Here is a 16,020-nt window from a genome sequence, read left to right on the forward strand (position 1 = left end):
CGCGGGCCCGGAGGAGCCACCTCGGGAGGCCACCCGGGCCTCCACCTTACCCGCGGTCCCAAACCTCTTCCCCACAGGCGGTGCGCAGCCGGTGGCTGGGGGACAAGCCCGTCCCGCAGCGCGCGCTACCGCGACCACAACTGCTTCCGGGTGAGCGGGTCGTAGACACTGTGGCCCCGCCCCTCCTCCGCCTCCGCCGCCCGCCGCTCGGGCTGCGGCTCCTCCTGGGGGCCGGTTCCCGCTGTCTCAGCCGCGGCGCCTAGGGACATCGGCGTGACTGACCGACCGGCTGCCGCGCCGGGAGCCGCCGCATCCAGCCCGGCCCGCCTGGCCGGGGACCCAGGACTCAGTCCGTCCCCCGCGCCCCTCGCCCTTCGCCCCGGCGAGCTCCCGGCCGGCGAGCTGCGCTCCGGCCCTTCCCGGGCGGCGTCGCAGCCATAGCCCGCGCCCGGAGACAGGTAAGGGCCGCTCCTCCCGCCGGCCTGGAGAGGAGCGAGGAGCGGGGCCACCTTCCCGGCCTCTGCAGCCTGGCGAGGTCCGCGCCGCCGCGGACTCCTGCTTGGGGCCGGGCCCCCAGGCGGACCCCGGGGTCGAGGTTGCCCCCTGCCTGCGGCGTCCTCGGGCTTCACGCCGGGTCTCGAACGCGCAGCCTCGGTCCGCGAGCGGGGACGGCCTTATTCCCATTGTGGGAGAAATGAACTCGGGCCGCTGTCTCTCCGCTTCGAGTGCTCGGGGCTCCTTCTCCTGCACCCCGGACGCGGCACTCCGTCGGTTCTGTACCCGTCCGGCCACCCCGGGGAAGGGTGTCAGGCCGGTGGAGGGCGTAGCGCTTTTGTGGGATTTTTTTTCTTCCTCCTTGACCCGAGCTGAAGCGCGGGCATAACAGGCGCTTGTTAGGAGTGTCAGGGTTAATGCTTGACTAATGCGAGGTGTTATTCACACCCAGATTGTTAAGCTATATAGCTCCAGCCAGGCCTGCTTCTCGTGCTCGTGGATATCCCGCAGGAAGCCGGAGGACCTAAGGAAACCCGTGTCTTTTTCTTTCTTCGAGGGGACGGAAAAGTGCAAGTGTTTGCTCTACTTTTTCCACCGTGGGCGATACAAATATAAGGCTGCGGAGACCTGGCCAGGGAAATGTTGCATCCTAAACTGTAACTCTTTGTAGCGTATTTTCTTTGAGTTTCCACTTAATGACTCAGCATTTCTGCCCTAAAAAGAAAAGCTGCAGCGTAGGTTCATTGATTAAAAGATAATATGTAAGGATAACAGTGCCCGTTACTTTTTTATGGCATCACAATGGGAAGAGAATGTGGATACAGTAATGGAACCACAGAGATGGAGAGCAGGGTGTGGATGGATCAGTTCTTAATTAGTGTTTAAAATAACATTGTTTCAAGGTAAAATGTTTATTTGGGGGATGCTTCTGTATGAAGAGGTGCAATTGTTGGAAAAGGCAAAGTGTTGCAGGTAAGGGTTAGTTGGCAGGGACTTGGCGTTTGCTGTGGTTTGAAGGTCTTGCAGAATTAACCGTTTAACAAACATCATGCTCTGTTTAACACATGTAGAGATGATGACCCAGTATTATACTCATGTAGAATAAGAATTTCGGAAAGTGTGATTCATTTAGGAAGTTAGGTCACTCGCTTTGTGAATCATTGATATGCATATTAAACTTGGAATAGAGGAAAGCTAGAGGTTTGTTACTGCCTGTTTAATTAGATGCCCTTGCTCATAGGAAGTGTTGTATTGATGCTTTGTTAGGTTTGTTGCTGCATATCTATTGTCGTGAAGTATGGTAAGGAAATAAAAAGTGAACTTTTGCAGAAGCTTTGGATTTAGAATAGTTTGTTAGTTCCTAAGTGGATTGTTGTGATTTTACCCACTTTTCTTTTTTTGCCAAATGTGGGAAGATAAATAAAGGAAGGTAAGTGTCTAGAAACAAAATAAATATCGGTGAAAAGGAGAGCTACATCTTTAAGGCAGGAAAAACTTCACTGAAAGAACCTGCGGTACACAGAAGAGTCTTGAGTGAAAGGCCTTACCCATTTGGGGGAATCTGCCCTTAAAGATGTGCAATGAGACTATACTGAGCTCATACTTAAGTTCTGGTGGAGAAGAAAGTGTGTACTGAAGTGGTGATTCATTATTGGAATGAATTCATTTTAAATTAGAAATAACTTTTTATTGCAGAAATGTAATTTGATCATTTTGGCTTTTAACGTGTTGCTAAGCAAAATGACTTTGAATCACAGCGTTCTTGATACTCTTAGCCTTCTTTTCTTTTTCTTCTTTTTGGAAGTCAGCTTATTTTACCTTGATTTTGATTTATAAGGAACTTTAGTTAGTTATCAGTTGTAAAGTAATGGTAAGTTTACCCTGTTGGTCTTGCTTACTAAATTCCTTTAATTCTTTGACTAAATTTCCGCATCTTATTTCCTTGGATATCCATTCTTATATTCAGAGCGTTCCCTAATGTTGCTTTTGATTTGTGTCCAGCTAATAGTGACTTAAGAGTTTCAGTTTCCAGTGAACAGCTATTCCCTTTTGGAAAATCCCTTGTGGAAACCGCCTGAACTGACAGTCCTGATAGGTAGATATGCAAGAGAAGCCTTCTTAGGTCAGGATTTAAGCATCTCCACAATGAAGGAAAAAAGTGATACGGGGAATATATTTGGCAAAGTAGAGTCTTTTTCTCTCAAAACAAAACCAAAAACTGATCTTTACTAGAAATGAGAGAGAGGGAGCAGTTTCTTGCAAAGCTGTTTGTGAATTGTTTACCCTGCTCCTAGTTGGAAGAGGAACAGAATTGATGATAATATATATATTTTAAAAAACTCCCTATAGCGTGTTGGGAATGTCGATGAGGATCATTTTAGAGGAAATACAGTTCTTCTGTCCTCAGCATAGAAGCACTTTCCATTGCACCTACATAGAGACCATTTCATAGCCTTTTCCTTTTAGGTGGTTGCTTTCTCTCTGGAGAATCTGAACGGAGAGATGGTCCTTTAACAGGAAAACTGTACCACCTTATCCAGTTTGCAAATAAAGACTTTATGACCATCATTCAAAACTCAACTTTTAAAACTTCAGAAGGAAGGAATTGAGCAAAATTTACCCTGTGAGTAAAATAACTTTGGCTTTTTCTCCATTCTTTCCTTTAAGGTAATAGATAGGATACCATTAGAAATGATTTTTTGTGTGTTGCACATTGTGCTTTCACTTTAAAAACTTTTTGGCCTACAATAAATTAAGCCACACTTAAAAGGAATCAAACACTGGGCTAAAAACTGGGTTTATTATATGCTAATACTTTTTCATTTATTCTATTATATCTTTATTTTGGTTGGGGAATGGAGAGAGAATTCTGTTTCTTGTAGAAACTCTGAGATTTGCTCCATATGTATGCTTCTGTTTTGGTCTAGTGGTGGGGAGAGCAGTAGATAAGAATACAGGTGGTTAAGAAGAGGGAAGGGACTTCCTTGGTGGTGCAGTGGTTAAGAATCTGCCTGCCAGTGCAGGGGACATGGGTTTGATCCCTGGTCCGGGAAGATCCCACATGCTGCAGAGCAAATAAGCCCATGTGCAAACCCAATGAAGCCATAAATTAATTAATTAATTTATTTATTTTTTAAAAAAAAAGAAGAGGGAAGAAATGGCATCCATGAAGGGGAGTGCTCACTTCATGGGTTCAGTAGATGTTTGTGGGACTTTTTAAAATTGCTAAACATTTGAAAAGAAAATGTTATATGGTGAAAAGGAAGTTTTCTTTCCACAATAAACTTCTAACCTTCTTCCCCCACCCCCTACGCTGACTACATAATCCAAACAACCACTCTTAATGGTTTCCTGTGTATCTCTCTCCAAATTTTCTCTTGCATATATAATCACCTATGTTTAGGAGGAATGTCCTATACCTTTCATTCTTACCTTTGATATGTCTTAGAGATCATTGTATATTAGCACATATGTCCATCTAATTTTTAAAAAGAATGGATGTCCTGCCTAGTGTAGATGAACCATAGCTTGTTCATTTTCCATAATTTATTTTAACATTCCCTATTGACAGACATTTAGGTTGTTTTTAGCTTTCCACTAACACTGCTGTAAGGAACAACTCGTATGTAAGTCTTCGCTCTAGTGCATAAGTGTGTATATGGAATTTATTTCTGAAAGTGTGAATGTAAGTTTGGGAATTAAATTGTGAAATTTTAAAAATTTATTTCAAGCTTATATTGGGATTTATTTTATAATAGAAGTTACCTTTTTCTTAACCTTGTAGGAGAAAAGAGTGCTTAATTGCTTTGTATTCTTTATCCTCACAATTTAAAAATATACTGTAAATGTATTTTATAAGGTAATTTTCAACATTTTAGAGTGACAGCTGGGTAATTTTATTTATACAGGTAAAGATAAAAGTACTGTACCTTGAAGACTGTGCTATTACAGACGAACTACTTCATTTATATTTGGTAATACTAGTTAAATGAGTGCCTTTTGTAGTAGCTTGATTGTTTTAGGATTTGATGACCAATATCAATTAAAAACATTGTATATAGTTTTATTTCTTGCCCTGCAGAAGTCTGCTGCCATATTATTAGTCACATGGGAAATAAATGGCCTACCTTCTCTCTTCCTTTATCTTCCATAGCCTAGTCTATTCCTAATAAAATAAACCTCTGTGGGGTTTGAGATCCAAAATCCTTTTGCAAACCAAAGTGCTATTGATGGATTAATTTCTCAAGGCAAAAGGTAGGTACAGATTTAGTCTTTATTCTTCAAAGTGTTTGTGAACAGAATAAGGGAGGTTTACATTTTTAATTTCAATGTTATACAGCTCACTCATGACCAGGAGGAGGTTCAGGAATCTTTGCCCTTTTAAAATGAGAGAGACTAGTGGAAAAAAAAAGTGCTGAGGGACTAACATATGAGGATGAAGTTGGAACTTGTGAGTGGCAGTTTCCCTGGCTGGTGCCCAGGATCTATTCTGAGGCCTTGTCAAAGCTCGTCTGACAGAACCCACCACATAACCACAATCTGTCCTGGCCCCACTGCAAGTCAGGAAGGCCTGCGGTTTAGGAAAAGTGGCAACAACAGAAGAGGGAGCTTATAAAGGACATTTGCCTTCAGAAGATTAAGGCTAAGTTTTGGGGTGAAAATGTGCTTAGCAGGCGTATCCTAGGATCCAGTTTTTTTTGGTCTTCCCTTTTTAGGGAATGAGCATGATTAAGGAGAACTAACGAGGCCAGCATTTTAGAAAAATGTGCACAAAGAGGAGCACAGGATTGTACCAGTATTGATGTCATGTCTGGTTCTGAGAGTGTTTGGCGGGGATCAGTCAAATGTTTTACAACAGGGGAAAGATATTACTGTTACCCACACAGGGAGGCCATGCCCCGAGTTGAAATGGTAGTCCAATTCAGAGATGTTCACACTTGTCCCTGGGATCAAAAGGACACTGGGAATGATGGGCTGTTTTACAGGATTATTTTGAGTTTATACAGAGAAATCAGCTTCTTCCCAAATTCTCATTCTCTTCTTCCCATAGAACTGTACAGTAGCATGTGTAATATCAGGAAGTTATCTCTTTAAACTCTTGCTATTACCAGATGCTGTGTCCCAGCATAGCTGCCTTTCTGTACCAGGTGCTTTCTCATGAAAACCTTGGTCTTTCTGTACTAAGTGAATAAAGTACTTGGGTTTGAAGTTCTTTAACTGATCTCACTTCTTAGGCTAGAAAGCAGTTAAAGAGCTTAGTGTGCCAGTCTTTTGATCAAGGTTCATGTCACCGTATTTATCCGCAGCCTTGGATTAGAGTGGAGGTTGTTTGAAGAATTTGGCATACAGACTTCATTTATAGATGCAAAGCCCGCAGATAGTTTCCTTTCTTTTGCCTTAGGTTAGGTTGGCACTCCAGGAAATTGAGTTTTTCTTGCCCTCAGAAATTTGGATTGTTAGCATTTGATGATGATGATGTATTTAGTATTCAGTGTGAGGAGAAAAAATAATAGGAATATTTTTCTCTCTTCTCTATTCCTATTATTGGGTTTATTCCTCTTATCTTGTTATATCCGTTCCCTGTTTCGGCCTTCCCCTCCTCCTCCTAAAAGAGTGGGATTAGAACAGAGCAGAGGGGAGAGAGCGGAAAAGAGGTTGGGAAAACCTTGGAGTGCAGCGGCTTATCAGAGTGTTTTTATTTTCTCAGAAGTAGATTATTACTTTAAAATCATAGTCATCTTTTTCCAGTGCTTTCAATTTGAACCCTCTATATCTTAGTTTTCTTTCATTATGAACACCAAAATTTTAACTACTTTTGATACAAAATATCTTTACTGCTTTAGGAAACAAATTTAACTTTTAAGTTGCTTATTCTGATCACTTTGTTATTCTTTCTACATCTCCCACTTTCCTCAATAGAAACATTTTAACAGCTAGGAGCAGTTTTTTGGCTGTCTGATTTCTGCCTTAAGTAGAGTATGCTGTGTGCAGAGGATTAGGATGTTAAAATTTTTATTTCTCTGTTAAATGGTTTAATCATTTATGATAACAAACAATATAATTATTGTATTTATTGTATAATTACAATATAATTAGTAAGCATACATGTTGTTTCTATTAAAAAAAAAAGAGAAGTATTCCAGTTAAGTGATGCATAGATTATAGGACTAAAAATAGGGGGGGAAAATTCATTGTAGGTTTAGATTAGATGTTTTTCCCCTATCATGGTTATCACTATGTCTAAGTAGATAGTCAAGGAAATAAGAGGGTCGCTGTCCTCCTGTCTTACTACACTCATCTTTTGCTCTCTATCCAAAGTGGTTTTTTAGTTGTGGTAAAATACACATAACATAAAATTTACCATTTTCAGCATTTTAAAGTATACAATTCATTGGCATTAAGTACATTCACATTGTTGTGCAGCCATCACCAACATCCATCCCCAGAAATTTTTCATCCTCCCAAATGAAAACTCTGTGCTCATTAAACAATAATCCTCATTCCCCCCAGCCTCTGGTAACCACTATTCTACCTTCTGTCCCTATGAATTTGACTACTGTAGGTACCTCATATAAGTGGACTCATGTGGTATTTGTCTTTTAAAAACTAGTTTATTTCCCTTAGCATAATGTCCTCAAGCTTCATCCATGTTGTAGCATGTATGAAAATTTCACTCCTTTTTGAGGCTGAATAATATTTCATCATATAGATATACATATATAGCATATTTTGTTTATCCATTCACCTGTTAATGGACATTTGGGTTGCTTCCACCTTTTGACTATTGTGAATAATGCTGCTACGAACACAAGTGTATATCTGTTTGAGTCCATCCTTTCATTTCTTTTGGGTATATATCCATAAATGGAATTGCTGGATCATATAGTAATTCTGTGTTTAATTTTTTGAAGAATTGCCTTACCATTTTCCACAGCAGCTGCGCCATTTTACAGTGTACAGTGTTGTAATATCTCTGCATCCTTGACACAATTATTCTCTCTCTTTCTTTCTATCTTTCTTTCTTTTTAAAAATAATAGCCATTCTAATGGGTATGAGGTGCTATCTCATTGCGTTTTGACTTGCATTTCCCTAATGATTAGTGATGTTGAGCATCTTTTCACATGCTTTTTGGCCATTTGTATATCTTCTTTGGAGAAATATCTATTCAAGTCCTTTGCCCATCTTTGAATGGGTTGTTTTTGTTGTTGTTGTTGAGTTTTAGGGGTTCTTTATATATTCCAGTTATTAATCCCTTATCAGATATATGATTTGCAAATATTTTCTCCCATTCCATGGGTTGATTTTTTTTTTACTCTTTTGATAGTGTACTTTGATGCACAAAAGTTTTAATTTTGAAATCCACTTCATCTAACTTTTCTCTTGTTGACTGTGCTTTTGGTGTCCTATCTAAGAAATTATTGCTATATCCGATGTCAGGAAGCTTTTTGTGTATGGACAGTTTAAGCTCTTACATTTATTTCTTTGACCTACTAAGGATTAATTTTTGTATATGGCATACACTAAGGGTCCAACTTTATTCTTCTTCATATGGATATCCAGTTTTACCAGCACCATTTTTTGAAAAGAGTGTCCATTCCCCATTGACTGATCTTGACACCCTTGTTGAAAATCATTTGACCACATGTGCCGGGTTTATTTTAGTGCTATCTATTATATTCTGTTGGTCTGTATGTCTCTCTTTATGCCAATACCACACTGTTTTGGTTACTGTAGCTTTCTAGTAAGTTTTGAAATCAGGAAGTGTGATACCTTCAACTTTGTTCTTCTTTTTCAAGATTGTTTTGGCTATTCGGGGTCCCTTTAGATTCCACAGGAGTTTTAATGTTGGGATGGGTTTTTCTATTTTTGCAAAAACTGTCATTGGGATTTGATAGAGATTGCATTGAATCTGTAGATTTCTTTGGGTATTTGACATTTTAACAATATTAAGTTTTCCAATCCATGAACCTGAGGTGGCTTTCCATTTATTTATGAGTCCTTTAATTTCTTTCAGCAATGTTTTGTAGTTTTCAGTGAACATCTTTTGCCTTCTTGGTTAGGTTTATTCCTATTATTTTGTTCTTTTTTCTTATTGTAAATGGCATTGTTTTCTTAATTTCCTTTTTGGTTTGTTCATTGTTAGTGTATAGAAATGCAACTGATTTTTTTTGTGTTGATTTTGTATCCCTACAACTTTGCTGAATTCATTCATCCACAGTTTTAAAAGCAGTTGTATTTGTTTTCTGTGTTGTATAACAAAGTACACAAATTTAGCAACTTAAAACAACACACATTTATTATCCTACAGTTTCTCTGGGGCAGGAGCCTGAGCGAGGTTGAACTGAGTCCTCTGCTTAGGGTCTGGTGAGGCTGCAATCAGATGTTGGCTGGGCTGAATTCTCACCTGAAAACTCAACTGGGGGAAAATTTGCTTCTAAGCTCACTTAGATTTTTGGCAGAATTAATTTTCTTGTGGTTTTATTACTGAGGCTTCTTGCTTACTAGAAGTTACTTCGTCATCTAGAGGCTATCTTCAAGCTCCTAAAGGCTTTTCTCAGCTTTTTTATTTATTTTTTTTCTGGGGAGGGGACTGCGTTGGGTCTTCATTGCTGTGCGTGGGCTTTCTCTAGTTGTGGTGAGTGGGGGCTACTCTTTGTTGTGGTGCTCAGGCTTCTCATTGCGGTGGCTTCTCTTGTTGCGAAGCATGGGCTCTAGGCGCACGGGCTTCAGTAGTTGCAGCACATGGGCTCAGTAGTTGTGGCGTGCAGGCTCAGTAGTTGTGGCGTGAGGGCTCTAGAACGCAGGCTTAGTAGTTGTGGCACACAGGCTTAGTTGCTCCATGGCATCTTCCCAGACCAGGGATCGAACCCGTGTCCCCTGCATTGGCAGGCGGATTCTTAACGACTGTGCCACCAGGGAAATCCCAGCTGCTCTCAGCTTATAGGGGCAACCTGAAGTTCTTGACCCTCTGGTGTTTCCCAGTCTCACCACTTCATCAGACCGTCAGGGAGAGCCCAGAGCAAGTCTGCAGGCTAGACAGTCTTATGTAATGTGACATAATCATGGGAATGACATCTCATAACCTTTGTCATATTCTGTTGGTAGAAGCAAGTCATAAGTTCTGTCCACATTCTTGGGGAGGTGTTTACACAAAGATGTGAACAGCAAGAGTTGGGGGTCATGGTGGGGTGGCCACCTTAGTGTCTGTCTGCCATAGCTGGTTACAAAATAGCACATATTTTATAAACCCATTTTGTGTAAAAAACATATATGTGCACTTAAAATATCTTCAAATGGTGGAAAACTGTTGTTTTTTATTGTTATTTTGTGGTATTTCTTCATTGTTTCCTCCTACTTCCTCTCCCTGCAACATTCCAGTTTTGGAATTTTAAATCTGTGTTTTCATTATAACTAAATATGTATTATTTACTAGTTAAGCCAAGAATTATATCATGATTGTTTCCTTTCTTGTTTAACTTTCTTTTTTTCCCTGGGGGTTAAGGCCTTTTCTTTTTTTTTTAGCTTAGTTTTCTATTCACCTTATTTTTCCCAAATGCTCCAACAGATTTTTCAAGTGTCTACTACTCTTTCTAATTTATTTTGAGCAAAATAATTAGTGGTTTATTTGTGAAATACCTGTAGAGAAATAGAAAGCAAAAATACAGCTTCAGGAAGAATAATAAAATGAGCAGCTGCAGTCTTACTACCTAGGCCAAGAAATTGAACATTACAGTATCCTAGAAGTTTCCTGTAAATATCCTTAAATGTCACCTTTTCCCCCTCCAGGTAGTCATAATCCCATTTTACACGTTAATCACTCTTTTGGGACCATTCCCTGCCTAGCCCTGCAGTCCCATCCCTCCCTCCAAATATGTATTCCTAATCAATACATGGTTTAATTTTGAGAAACTGAATAGTTTGACCACCTTTCTGTGTCTGTTAGTCAAGTTAGGCTAACCTACTGTAACAAACAAACCCCCAAGTTTCAGTGGTTTAACATGTTAAAGCTTATTTCTCACTCACATCTCTGCTGTGAGTTGGGAAGCACTGGCAAAGGAGTAGTTGGTTCCACAGAGCCACCCAGGAACTCGAGCCCCTTTCATCTAGTGACTCTGCCATTCCCTGGGGCTCAAAGACTTTCACAGTTTCACTGAGCTGTCTGCGTCTGGCTGGCAGATTTGAGGGCAGAGAGGGAGAGTGGTAGATTCCATGGGAAGTTTGATGGGCCTGAACTAATACATACGTCACTTTTGTCCACATTCCATTGGCCAGAATTCAGTCAAATGGCTGTACTTAATGCAAGGAAGGTTGTGAAATGTAGCATAGCTGTGGGCAGAAAAGGGAAGTGACCTTGGTGAACAATAGGTCAGTTTCTACCATAGTATGTATCCCTAAGGAGTATCTTTTTTTGGACAGTTTTGAAAACCTGAATGGCAAGTATAAACCTAGCTATGAACAGAAAGGTCCATATTGCCACTATTAAATGAAGGCTTACAGGAGAAGATAAGCTGAACAGAGTCTTCCTTGAGTCCTTTCTGTAAGTCCTTGGGAAAGTTGGCTTATGAGTCTTGGGAAACCATAAGACTCATCACAATCAGGGCACCTGGCAGAGGTGAAGTTTTTACAAGGTACTAAATATCTAGAAGAAATATGGTTGGGGAAGTACAGTGCTATTTCTAAGCAGTTCCTGCTCTAGCCGTTAAGAATAGATAAAAGCAAAATGTGTCCGTGGTGTGAAATAAGGCCTCAGCCAATCTAGGCACCTGGGGGTAGGACAGCGGGAACTTCATCAACATGGGGTCAAGACAAAGTAAATTCAGATACAAACCTGGGCCAGATCAGCTCATATTAAGAAGTCTTAAAGGCTGTGGGAATTTGGGTGGTGACAGCCCTCTACTATGTCTCTTGAATCTCATTGCTTCAATCTGTAGCTTTCTTCCTGGGATGTCTCACCCTTGCTGGGTATCAATTCCCTTTGCCTTTTCTGTGTTGGATTTATTTCCTGTATGCTAAATTTCCTCCCTTTTGATTTTCTCTTTTATTAGAGATGTATCTTCTAGTAACTTATTAACAAAGGGTGTAAAAGAGGTAAATTTTTGAGAACTTGTGTGTCTGACGTGTTTTTAATAATCAAGTATGAGAATAGAACAGTGTGGCTGGGCATAGGTTGTCTGTAATTTTCTTTCAGGAATTTGAAGGCATCACTCTATTGTCTTCTTGTTGCCAGAATTACTTTTTGTTTCCAGAAGACTGAAAATTCTAATTGTTAATCCTTTATATGTGACCTGGTTTTTCCACCCCTGGAAGCTTGTAAAATCATCCTTGCCCCCATGTTTGAAATTAACTATAATAATTCACTATGAAATACCTGTGGACTCAGGACTTGTGTTACACATTCTGTAGGCCCTTTGAATCTGGTGACTCATGTCCTGAATTTCTGGGAAGTTATTTTATTAATGATTTCTTTCTCTTTGTTTCTGTGTGTGTGTATGTGTTTCTGTGTGTGTGTGTCTTGTCTGTGTGTGTGTGTGTGTGTGTGTGTGTGTGTGTGTGTTGGGGGGATGGGGGTAGTGGGTGAACAGGTATGGGAGGGTCAGTTTCTCTTTATTTTTATAAAAAGGGGCCACCAACTGTTGGTATTGAGTCTTTTCTGAGCAGAAGTGATGTGTCTAGAGTGGACCTCATTGCCTGTATCTTTAGATTGGAGTAGCACTTGGATTACCTACTGTCACAGCTGTGCTGTCAGCTCTGCTCTCTAATCATTCCCTCATGAACATTGTACTTATATCGCGTTGTATCTTGTTGACTTCTTCCTTTTATGAGCCTAATCAGTATCTTGCCTACCATTTCAGGGCATTATTTTGTCTTACTATGTAAGACAGGTTTAAGCTACACAAACCTGACCAACGCAGCTCAAGAGAGGGAAAATGCTGGCATCTTCCTTTCTGCTATAAAAGTACCTCATGTCACCACTATTTTTTTTCCCTAGTGGGTGAGCTACATGGTGGAAGGAATCATACAGGTCTTCAGGGAAACCCAAAAATTTTCGAGAATTTTGCTCTGATAATAAAAACGTGTGGACTTAAACATTGATGTTTTCCCCAAGACTTTAGAGGACATTAATGGTTGCTTCTTTGTTCTAACTTTGACCTGTTGATTTGAGTCAGAGTTTTAAATTTATTACATTTTTAAGGTTAATATAATGGTGTTCATTCTTTTTAAAATTAGCAATGTGTTTTTCATTTACTTAGAATTTGATTATGTCCATAAGTGTATTGGTTGATGTGAAATCTGTTAGAAAATTATGGTTTTACCAGAGATGACCAATATAAATTTTTATAGTCATACTTTGCAGTTGGTCTGAGAGGCTAAATGAATCTTTCCCCCTTAAAAGCTTATTAATATAGTGTCAAAGTTGGTTATCCTTACAAGTTTTCATACTATGAAATAGCCACAGAATTGTAGCTTTTAGCTTAAATCAGTTTTTGGTAAGGTGATTATCAACAGTATATAAAGCTTAAGAAAAAAGAAAATTCTTTTTTTTTCTTTTTTACATGATTGCCTTTGCCATTTATTATTCATATGTACAAAATTTTACATATTTTCAATCAAACTTTACATGCCATTTTGTCATCTTTCTGTACCTTATGGGCATGATATCAAACTTGTCCCTGTCTTTGCTTGCTTCCCGTGAGTTTTCTAATGCCACAGTTTATTGCATCATGTTGACTGGCCTTGACTTAAAGCTGTTGTCAGTTTGGGTCATTTTCAGCTTAGTGTTTTGTTTTACCGTAGATTAAAAAGAAATTCAAATGATTGTCTTTATTCATGTAATTTTTTTCTTTTGTTGTATTATGTTCTAAGTTTTATTTTTGTTACTATTAGAATAGAGTTATTATGAGTATTGTCAGTAGAATTCATTCCCAATCAGAAGGAGAACCTAAGTTCTAAGGCTAATTCTTTTTCCCCCTTTGGGATTTAATTCTGGTCCCTTCTATTTTATTATTAGTGGCAGAGGTTAGTTACATGCTTCTATCATATTCTGATTTTCATTCCTTTTCATGGAAGAAGTATTTCAGTAATAATTCCACATACCTCAGAAAGAAAACACACCCTTGTACAGTTCAGTAAAAGATGTTGCTACATATCTAGTTAATTGGAAATAGTGAAAAGTGCCTTCCCACAAAGTATGTAGGTCTGATGTTGGATTAGATTTGTGTTTGAAAATGTACAGTTTCCCACCCACCTACCCACCCACCTGTGGCTCAACTAAAATTAACTTTAGCCAGGGGATTTACTTCTGAGTTTTGCTTTGCCACCTCTTTTGCTATTTTGATTTCAGATCTTTTGTGGGGGGTTTTTTTTTTTTTGGTGTCAGTTATACCTTATGTTTCTGAAGCATTTTACAGCTTATAGAAACGTTTATATCCATTTGATCTTTAAAACGACCCTTGTGATGTGAGAAGAAATTTAATAAGAGAAGTTCAAGACTTGTTCATTGAAAATCACAAAACATTGTAGAAAGAAATTAAAGAAAATCTAAATAAATGGCAAGATACCCCATGTTCATGGTTTGGAATCTTAATGTTGTTAAGATGGCAGTACTCCCCAAGTTGATCTATGATTCAGTATAATCCCTATCAAAATCCATTCTGCCCCACCCCCTTTTTTTTCCCTGCACCAGTTTTTGGTGCAGAAATAGTCATGCCCATCTTAAAATTTGTATGGAAAGATAAGGGACCCAGAATAGGCAATACAATCTCAAAGAAGAACAACAAAGTTGGAGGGCTCATTCTTCCTAATTTTAAAACTTACTGTAAAGCTACAATAATCCAGACAGTGTAATGCTGGCATAAAGATATACATATCAATCAATGGAATGGAATTGAGGGTCTAGAAATAAACCCTTACTTTTATGGTCAGTTGATTTTTAACAAGGGTGCCAAGACAATTCAATGAGAGAAAAAAATTGTCTTTTTAACAAATGGTACTTGGAAAAGTAGATATCCACATGCAAAAGAATGAAGTTGGATATCTGCATCACAGCATATAAAAAGCTAACTCAGAATGGATCATATAAAACCTAAAACTGTAAAACTCTTAGAAGAAAACACAGGAGTAAATCTTTGTCACCTTGGGGTAGGCAGTGCTTTCTTAGCTATGCACCACCAAGGCCTTACAACAAAAGAAAAAAAAATTAGGTGACTTGACTTCCTCAAAGTAAAAACTTTTGTGCTTCAGAGAACACTGTTAAGAAAGGATATGCAGAAATAGTATAAGTACATTCTCTGACCTCTTTACCATTTTAATTTTCCCATTGTAGTCTTTTGCCTACTTAGAAGGCAGTGATTAGTGTGTACATAGTACCTTGCAAATTCTCAGTAGATATTTGTTGAAAAGGGAAAAATTAAAGGTATATGATTTATTTTATTAAAATTTCCTAATTTTACAATCTCCATATTAATTACATTAAAAAATCATATCCTTATTGCATGCTTTCATATTTCTCCCTCGTTTTTGGTTTTATCTTTGTTTTCGTCACCTGAGCTTCTGTTAACCCTAGTACTTCTGCTGTTTTCTTGTTTTCTGCTTTATTTCACACTTTTAAGTGTGACCTATCTTCAACAATATGTAATTTTCTCTCTCCCTTCCTTTCATTCTCTGAACATACGACCGTGTATTTCTGAGATACTTTAAAAGGCGTAGGGAAAGGAGGCCATTTGAGTGGTACTAGAACATGGTTTACTTTGTAGGGCAAACTGAGAATGCAATTGTTGGTAAGAGACATCTTCCTAATTTAGGTTGTGCACAGTTGATGAAGTAGTATTATAAATCATGTTGAACATACAGCCCATTAGAGTTCATTTATTGAATAACATTGTTGGCAAGGAAGGAAGTACATCACTGGCATGTCATTGTATGAAAAGAAGAATTGGAAAGATTGTCAGTTGTGTTGTGTATATGAGAATACTATGTATTCAAAATATGAAACTTTAAAAAACATTTTTGGTAATTCTTAGGACTTCTGAATGTGGAAGTAGGAGATGTGATTATACGAGTTCGCTTCGACCCTTTACAGGCATTATATTTTATAAAAGATGAGTTTAAATGAACCATTATAGGTTCTGATACTTTCCTGAGATTTAGTTTGTGCTTAGCATCTACCTTTCCTTGTTCTGCCAGGCCGTCCAGTGTTGACTCATGTATTTTTTGCCTCATATATATATTTTTTACTTTGCCTCAAGTTCTAGACGTTTTTTTTTTTGGTCAATTTTGTAGGTCCTGGTAATGATTTATTCATTTTGTGTAATGGTCTCATCTAGATATTTGCAGAATTGGTATTTTCAATTATAATCCCTACCTCCTTTTTCCTCCCTCCCTTCCTTCCTTTCTTTTTCCTTTTTTCCTTTCTCCCCACCCAACCCTTTGCCCTTCCCCCTCCTCCATTTTCTTCTTTCAGTCCAGGAATTCCTGTTCTCTCCTTTTCCTAATCTTTCTAAGGTATACATAGCTATTCGTATTCT

The 16,020-nt window shown here is 38.9% G+C and overlaps 1 protein-coding gene across 7 annotated transcripts in view; it reads left to right on the forward strand.

Moving 5' to 3' along the window:
- The first annotated feature begins 211 nt into the window (after positions 1 to 211).
- Positions 212 to 16,020, forward strand: part of LRRFIP2 (LRR binding FLII interacting protein 2) — a 118,491-nt gene continuing 102,682 nt past the window's right edge. For 6 of the 7 annotated variants that reach the window (XM_082664499.1, XM_082664503.1, XM_082664501.1 and 3 more), the window contains exon 1: positions 2,991 to 3,118. The gene's annotated coding sequence lies outside the window, so the exon portion shown is untranslated. Of the gene's footprint in view, positions 459 to 2,990; positions 3,119 to 16,020 lie in introns of those variants that run through there. The other variant, XM_082664500.1, reaches the window with a different exon arrangement.

Source organism: Grampus griseus (genome assembly GCF_964374135.1).
Source record: "Grampus griseus genome assembly, chromosome: 10".
Classification (NCBI taxonomy): Eukaryota; Metazoa; Chordata; class Mammalia; order Artiodactyla; family Delphinidae; genus Grampus; species Grampus griseus.